A 7,917-nucleotide genomic window follows, 5' to 3' on the forward strand; every position below is an offset into this window, starting at 1 on the left:
GGTATGCACGTTCGGCGGAATTATCCCCCGTGCATCCGACGTCGCAATAAAGAATGCCTGCCTTTTAACACTACATTGGTGTTACAAGGTCTATTCCCGGATTTTTGGTGACACCGGGAGGCGTGCAGCTTAGAAACGGCTGCAATTGAATTGGGGCTTTCAGGGAACAATTTAGAGCACCTTCTGTTGGCTCTGCGAAATGTTCTGAAAAGTTAAGGCCTGCCCTGCCCTGGCAAAAGCAGTCATGTGACTGGAGGGAGCAGCGCCAAAAAGCCACAAGCACGTTTGGGGTGGACTTGCTGCGGTAATAAATAACAGTAAGTAGTACTTCTAGCTACACCAGCCTCTTGTGAGACCTCGTTGCCCGCGCACAGGGTCGCAGCACTACACGGCGCAGATCCCTCCGCGGACTCGGCCAACGTCTTCTCCCTCCGCCCCCGGGTCGGATCCCTCCGCGCCCCGAGAGCACGCAAACTCCCTGAGCCCCGGCAAGCACCAGGTCGACGAGGGCGGCCCCGCTAGGGGGGCGGGGACAAGCGAAAACGACAGACGAGACAGCCAATCGAGACGCGGGATCGGCCGGCGGCGATCTGGCGGCCCAATGGGCGCCGCGGAGGGCCTAGCCGAGTGGAGGAAGCGCGGGGGCGACAAGGGGCGTTGTCGTGGCTGACGAGATTATTGGGGCGCCGCCACTGTCTTCGGGAAGGCGCTTCCCCGCCAACGTCATCTGCGAGGACGAGGAGGTCGCCGCGGCTTTGCTCTGTGCGCGGTCCCCCTTCCCTTCCCTTCCCTTCCCTTCCCTTCCCTTCCCTTCCCTTCCCTTCCCTTCCCTTCCCTTCCCTTCCCTTCCCTTCCCTTCCCTTCCCTTCCCCCCCCCTCCTCCTCCCCCGCGCTCGCAGGCACCCTGAGCCGAGGGCCCGTTGCGCGGTGCCCGGGAGCGCGGCAGGGTGGGTGGAGGGACGGGGGACGGGCGGGGCCTCTCTGGGTTGTGGCGCTCTCTACTGCACCATCCCTAAAACATCGCGCTTCTTCGGTGCCCCCCCCGGCTGCCGCGGCGCGTACTGGGTTGCTGGTGCTGTCCGGCTCGCCTCGGTTCCCAGCCCCACCGTGGCGCGTGCGCGCGTGCGCAGAGGAGGGCCTCTGACGGTAACGCTCTTGGTGGCAGCCGCAGGCGTTTGCCGCGTGATATCCCTTTGGCACTGCAAGTCGTGCAAAGTTTGCTGCCGAGGGATGGGAGCGGTCCTGCCTCGTGTAGGATGATAGTCTTGAAACCGTAGATTAAGCACACGCAGTCAGTGTCCTCGGGGATTCGGCTGGGGGGGGGGGGCGGAATGTGGGGGGGGTGTGTAAACAGTGGACGTCCGCGTAGCGACCGTAAGGAGTTAGTTCTGCATAGGAGAAATGCAGGTCCTGATGTGCCTCGTAATAGCGTTATAGGGATTTCACAGCTCTGCTGTGCAAGGCTTTGGTTCTGAAGCCCCGAACTGGATTATTAAAGCAAAGAATTACAGCTTTTCTTATTTCTCGTAAATAAAAAAACCCAAAAAACCAAATAAAACAAATCTAGAAACCGGTCATCCTGTAGGCTGCAAAAGCTTCCCAGATCTCGTTGCTGTGGTGAGGTGGGGCCGTGATAACAGCATGCTTGCAAGTTTCACGGATGCTGGTGCACCACGATGTGCTAGGAACTCGAGTGAGCTGCTCGGACTGTGTGGGAGGAAAAAAGCAGCCCTTACCTACCCGATGGTAACTTTAAGTTAGTATCCCATATCATTTTGTTATTAAACTGCTGACGGTTAACTGTTAGGGATGTCTTCTGCTCTTGAAGGTAGGGTTTATGTGCAATGTAGAAGACAGACTGGTACGCTGCACTTGCAGGCTTCCTGTGATTATGCTTTTGCTCAATACTGGAGCTCCCTGTAGCATGGAAAACAAATGGCCGCTGATCTTCCACTTCGCCGAATCCTTTGCTGATTGAGTTAAGCCCTTTGTCTCCTGCCTCTGCGTGGACCACATCGAACGGAAAAAGTGCTTAGGAGATGGTGAACCCAAATCAAAACATACTGGAGGTCGCTAATGTGAAGTCCTGGCCCGTCTCCTTGCCCCCATCATCTTGCATGCTGAATCCCGCTTCTGGAGGGGGCTCTGTAAATACGTTGCATTTTGTGTATAGAAAGTATTGATATCACGTAAGAAAAGTCAACGTTTCGGCTTGCGTTTGGGGTATCCGGTAACCTGCTTCTGCACGAGTTCAGTGGGGCATATTGATTTGCTTAAGCTGTTGCCTTTCTCTGAAGCCAATTACGTTTTAACTGTTTGCTCTTCCTCCAGTGCCTTGTGTTCTGCGATCTTTCACCCCAAGCTCCGATGCTTTTCCTAGACATGCCTAAGGAGCCAATTATCAGGTTATCTGAAGCAGATGGTTCTGGTGAATCTGTAAGTACTGGGGAAGCTTTCTGTATGCTAAACTGTACCTGTAATTAGTTCCTAATTTACTAGACTCTTTCCCTCTTGATAGGGCGCGGTAGGCTATTTTGGGTTTTCTGGCGCTGTAACCTTTTTGCCTCTAGCTTGTAACGGAATTGAGCTTTTTGACTAAAAGTAGGGATATAAAGCAATGCTCATCCCTGGGTACGTACTTCTGGTGCAAAATGCGGTGTCGCTTTGGAGCGCAGTCTGATGCCTGTTGTCATGGGTGAGAGTGAGAGGAGTGGTACTTCTTCTAATAGGGCGAAGAGGGCTTGGGGTTTTTGGCAGGTCAGGGGTGAGGAAGGGCAAAGCCCGTTGAGAGGTGCTGGATGCTTCGCTTTGAGCTATACAAGTCAAGTTCAAGGACTTTGTGAACCCACGCAAAAGGCAGCCTGAAGTTTATTTTCCACCAGAACTGCTTGTGTTGCCCGAAGATACAATGGGGGCTTTAACCCGGAGACGAGCTTAGCTTCTGTGGGTGTTTTGTAGTCCGTTACTGTGTAGCTTGACAGAAATTGCATGTGTCTCCCCCCCCCCCCCCCCCCCCCCCGGTAGTGTGCATAATCGGTTTCTGTAGCTTTGCTTGGAAAATGTCGTTTGCAGGTGGACAGATGGTAGTTTAAAGCGCAGTGGTTGAATTGCTAGGAATTGGCTAACTGGTTTCTCTGGGTGGTTCTCTGCTCTCCTTCCTTCCCTTCCTGCCCTCTCCCCTCTTTGTGTGTGGCTTTTTATTTTATTTGTTTACGGTTTTGTACTTCCTTTCTCCAGCTTCTTGGGCATTTAATGCCCGCTGGGAAGAAGCGTGCTGCTCACCTGGGCCTGACCGATGGATTCCGGATGGTTGTGGATGAAGGGCCCGAGGGTGGGCAGCCTGTCTGTCACGTACATCTACATATTCTGGGTGGCCGTCAGTTGGGCTGGCCACCTGGCTAAGATTTTTGCACCACAAGAGTTGCCGCACGCGTACGAATCGCCACTGAATGGATTTCGTCTGTTGCCCGTCAGTCTAGCCACTGTCGATGTCTCATTTTTTGTGACGTGTGTCTGTGGAAGGTAACAAAGGCTTTGAGCAGCAGTTGCACAATAAAGATTTAGCATGGGGATATCATCTCTGTCTTGAGCGTCTTACTGAGGGAAATAGTTCTGCAAGTTAAAATGGTGTCTCCGTGGAGCGTAAGTGGTTTTGGGTGGTTTTGGCACAGTGCAGTGTGTTGGAGAAGCATCCAACTCCTGTTGGAGCACTTTATCCCTTTTCTGGTGAGGAGGGATATGGTAGGGGAAAACACTCGGTCTGAATGGCAGCTGTGGGGCTTCCCATAGCACAGTGGAATCTCTCTTTTGTCGGTTTGGGTCAGCTGTCCCGGCTCTGTCCGCTCCCAACCTCTTGCCCACCCCCAGCTTTCTGGAGTTTGGGGGTGGTTGGAGAGAGAGCCTCCATGCTGTGGGAGCACTGCTCAGCAGTAGCCAAAACAGTGGTGATGAAGAACTGCCCACTGTAGGAGAAGATCAGGTTCGAGGCTAGCTGAGGTGCACACCTCCATGGTACCTGATGAGGTACATCCGCAGGCCCTGGGGGAACTGGCAGATGAAGTTGCTAAGCCACTATCCATCATATCTGAGAAGTCGTGGTAGTCTGGTGAAGTTTCCACTGACTGGAAAAGGGAAAACATAGCTCATTTTTAATAAGGGAAAAAGGGAAAAATGAAGACCTGGGGAACTACAGGTCAGTCAGTCTCACCTGTCACCATTTAGAGTGATGAGATTTGGAGAGGACACTGTCTGTAAAATATGCAGCGAACTTCAAAAAATGCAGTTACTTATAAGAACTTAGTAGTAAGGAAGATTCGCTAAAAGAGAATTAGTTCTGTTTTAACCAAAGCAGGACGTTCACCTCTATGCCCAGCATGATCATGTAGCAGATCCTTCTAGAAGCTATTGTAAGGCACATGGCAAAGGGGAAGTGATTGGTGACAGCTAACGTGGCTTCACTAAGGGCAAATCGTGCCTGACAAATTTGGTGGCCTTCTGCGACAGGGTTACAGCATTGGTGGATAAGGGAAGAGCAACTAATGTCATCTACCTGGACTTGGGCAAAGCATTTGACACTGTCCTACATGACATCCTTCTCTTTAAATTGGAGAGACATGGATCTGATGGATGGACCACTCAGTGGGTAAGGAATCGGCTGGAAGGTTGCACCAAAGAGTTGCAGTCAACGACTCAAGGTCCAAGTGGAGACCAGTGACGAGTGGCGTTCCTCAGGGGTCGGTACTGGGACTGGTGCTGTTTCACATCTTTGTCGGCAACATGGACAGTGGGATTGAGGGCACCCTTGGCATGTTTGCCGATGACACCAAGCTGTGTGGTGCCGTCGACATGCTGGAGGGAAGGGATGCCATCTAGAGGGACCTGGACAGGCTTGAGAGGTGGGCCTGTGCGAATCTCATGAAGTTCAACAAGGCCAAATGCAAGGTCCTGTACATCGTCGGGGTAATCGTAAGCACAAATACAGGCTCGGTGGAGAATGGATTGAGGGCACCCCTGTGAAGAAGGACTTGGGAGTGCTGATTGGTGAGAAGTTCAACATGACCTGTCATGTGCGCTCGCAGCCCAGAAGGCCAACTGTATCCTGGGCTGCATCAAAAGAAGCGTTGCTAGTAGGTCGAGGAAGGTTATTCTGCCCCTTTAATCAGAACTGAAAATTAAGGAAATTACATTAAATCAGCATGAATTATGTCTGCATGTGCTGGGATGTTCAGGAGTTATTTAGTTTAAGGGCACCTCAATCCTATTAAAAGGATTTGGACCTGTTGAAAAGTATGAATTTAAAGGTGTCTGGAAAGAGATTTGCCTGGAAAGTTTTAGACCCTGAAGGGACAGGAGGTACCTTCCATCTGCCCCAGAAGTGGCATTACCTCAGCATAACCCCACAAAACCGCTGATATCAAGGAACATCTAAGGACATTAAAGTTGAAGCTAATGCAGGGAGATGGACATCAGTACTCCAGTACAGTCAGAACTTCATGTCCCAGGTAACATAATAAATGCATGGACCAGACAGACCCTTAGACACAACTGATTGAACATCTGGTTTCACTGGAAGCTGACTAGAGAAAATTGCTCATCACTAGCCTGCTAAATGCCATGAAGATTCAGATTCTTTAATCTGTGATCTCAGTGCTGGAAGCTGCTAACAGTAGTATTCCATCTGTCTTGCCTCAGCACAAGGTTTTGGCACCAGCTTCTGGAGTTAAGCACCATACAAGACTGCTGATTGTACTGACTACAGGCTACACTAGAGCCTTTGACCTGTCATTCCTACTTACAGGGACAAAGGGATGAGCTGCTAGTCTAAGTGCCCCCATGTTAAGAGACCAATGCGTTCCCAAATTCATTGTTCCCCTCATGAATGCTCTGATCAGCAGTTAGTTGCACTTGGTACCTACTGCTCATCTTCTGGAGGTGGCCAAAGTGCTGCTTTTTCCAGAAGAGAAGCTACTACATTACAGAGTCATTCCACAAAGAAACTTGAAACAATGGCCTTCAACACAAAGCAACATTGTTAGGCAATGTGAAGTACTTGACTAACATAGTTGACACTACCCAGTTCAGTTTCACTTCCACAAATTATCCGTCCTCTCCATTCCTCATGTTAGCCAATGCATTCAAGCAAGGAAAACACATAGAAGGCAGATCACCTTGATATTATGCATGTAGGATGCACACTTCTGACCATAAGGCAGCCATAAACAGGATCCTGAGAAATAGCACAAGCATTGAAACTTGGCTTCAAGGCAGAAGAAGCTACATAACAAGCAGTTGCCTAGGCTAGATAAGAATTTGGTATTGGAACACTTTCACAGAAGGAGGCAAGAACAACGAATTAGTAAGACAACTGCTACAGATATTCACAGCTATTAAGAAACAATTATTTTCCAACATTGGTAGTCCTTAGAAGTTTGTGAATTCCCAATATCTATAACTCCCTTAGGTTTGTCTTACTTTCTCTCCCACCCGCAGAGAAAGAAAGAAAAACTCGAAACAACCCGAAAAATAAACCGTTGATACCTGTGAATGTAACAAATGTAATGGTCAGAATCATTGCACAACCAAAACAAGTCTTGGTTCTTTGTGAATAATTGGGACGATTGTAAGATAAGAGACTCCTGAATAATCCCTTTAGGCTGGGCCTTGGGAGAACAGGTATGCAAACTACAGAGATAAGGAGGCTGCAGGATAATCTGAAGACCCCACCAATCACCCAGAGACGCCAACAAACATGCGTGAAGGACATTACCATATACTAATGAGTTCTCAGAAAAACTATGATAAGCATTTCTTGGAAATGTAATTAATATGTATGCTAACATAGCATAAATACCTAGTAAGTGTGTCCTTTTGGTGCACACATTTGGAGGAGAGATCCCCCATGTGCCCTGCGCCATAATAAAGAATACCTACTTAATAGCCTTCTGACTACTGAGTCTTCAACTCCGGCTTTTCACGGCATCATTTCTGGCACCCTAGATGGGACCCACTCTGCTCGGCTGCAGGACTTGCTGAGAACAGGATTCCCTAGGGTACCCCCGGGATTTCCCGGAGGGACTCCTCGCCTCACTCAGATCACTGTGGGAGCAGACATGGACCATCTAAACGAGTAGAGGTATTCTTTAAATATTTTTTTCTTCCTTTCTTTCTCTGTTTTGGAATCTGAGACCGGTCATTTGGAGAGTTCTCATAAGTCGTAGGAGACATCCTACGCTGAGCGCTGTATACCAGGCTACTAGTGCCTGAGGGTATACGTCTTGGTACATTGGTGCAAGCACAGGTTGAGCTTTGTACTTCTGTAATAACGTACTTCTGGTATTGGTACGCTTAGGAAACCCGCTTAAGTTGTATTTCTAGCAATATGGACTTGTTGGTATTGAACTCGGATATTGGATGTCTTGGATACTGGCTTGTTAACATACCCATCAGGCATCATAAAACTGACAAATGAGTGTGAATGTAAGTTAACTGGTGAATGAATGAGTGACCGAAAGGCGATACGGTTGTAAAGTGGGGGTGAGAGGGATAAAACAAAACAAAATAAAACAAAAAACCTTGAAAAGCTGCACATTTCACTGTGAACCTCTTTTTCTCCTGAATTGTTTTATCTGCGACCAGAATATTAATTGCGAAATTTGTGAAACTGGTCAGAGTGGGACAGAAGGGGACGACAGGTTAAAATGGTTAAGATAATCTGTAGAAAGACTAACAGAAGTATAGAATCAATAAAATGAGGGACAGCAAAGCAGTGGTATTTTAAAGAAAAGCCCCTTAGGATGTATCCTAGTACATTGGAAAGATTGTATGACTATGTATGAAGCCTCTGTGTGAATGACAAACAGGTCAAAAAAAAAAAGAGAAAAAAAACCCCAAACCACTTATGTTTGGTACCTTCTGCTG

At 48.8% G+C, this 7,917-nt stretch overlaps 1 long non-coding RNA gene across 3 annotated transcripts; it reads left to right on the forward strand.

Moving 5' to 3' along the window:
- The first annotated feature begins 363 nt into the window (after positions 1 to 363).
- Positions 364 to 3,577, forward strand: LOC142365692 (uncharacterized). 3 transcript variants are annotated; one of them, XR_012766559.1, is made up of 3 exons: positions 364 to 762; positions 2,332 to 2,436; positions 3,238 to 3,577. It is a non-coding gene; the product is annotated as an uncharacterized LOC142365692 (long non-coding RNA). The 3 variants fall into 3 exon arrangements; XR_012766560.1 differs by lacking the exon at positions 364 to 762 and adding an exon at positions 771 to 947; XR_012766561.1 differs by lacking the exon at positions 364 to 762 and adding an exon at positions 1,393 to 1,756.
- Positions 3,578 to 7,917: the final 4,340 nt, after the last annotated feature.

Source organism: Opisthocomus hoazin, chromosome W (assembly GCF_030867145.1).
Source record: "Opisthocomus hoazin isolate bOpiHoa1 chromosome W, bOpiHoa1.hap1, whole genome shotgun sequence".
Classification (NCBI taxonomy): domain Eukaryota; kingdom Metazoa; phylum Chordata; class Aves; order Opisthocomiformes; family Opisthocomidae; genus Opisthocomus; species Opisthocomus hoazin.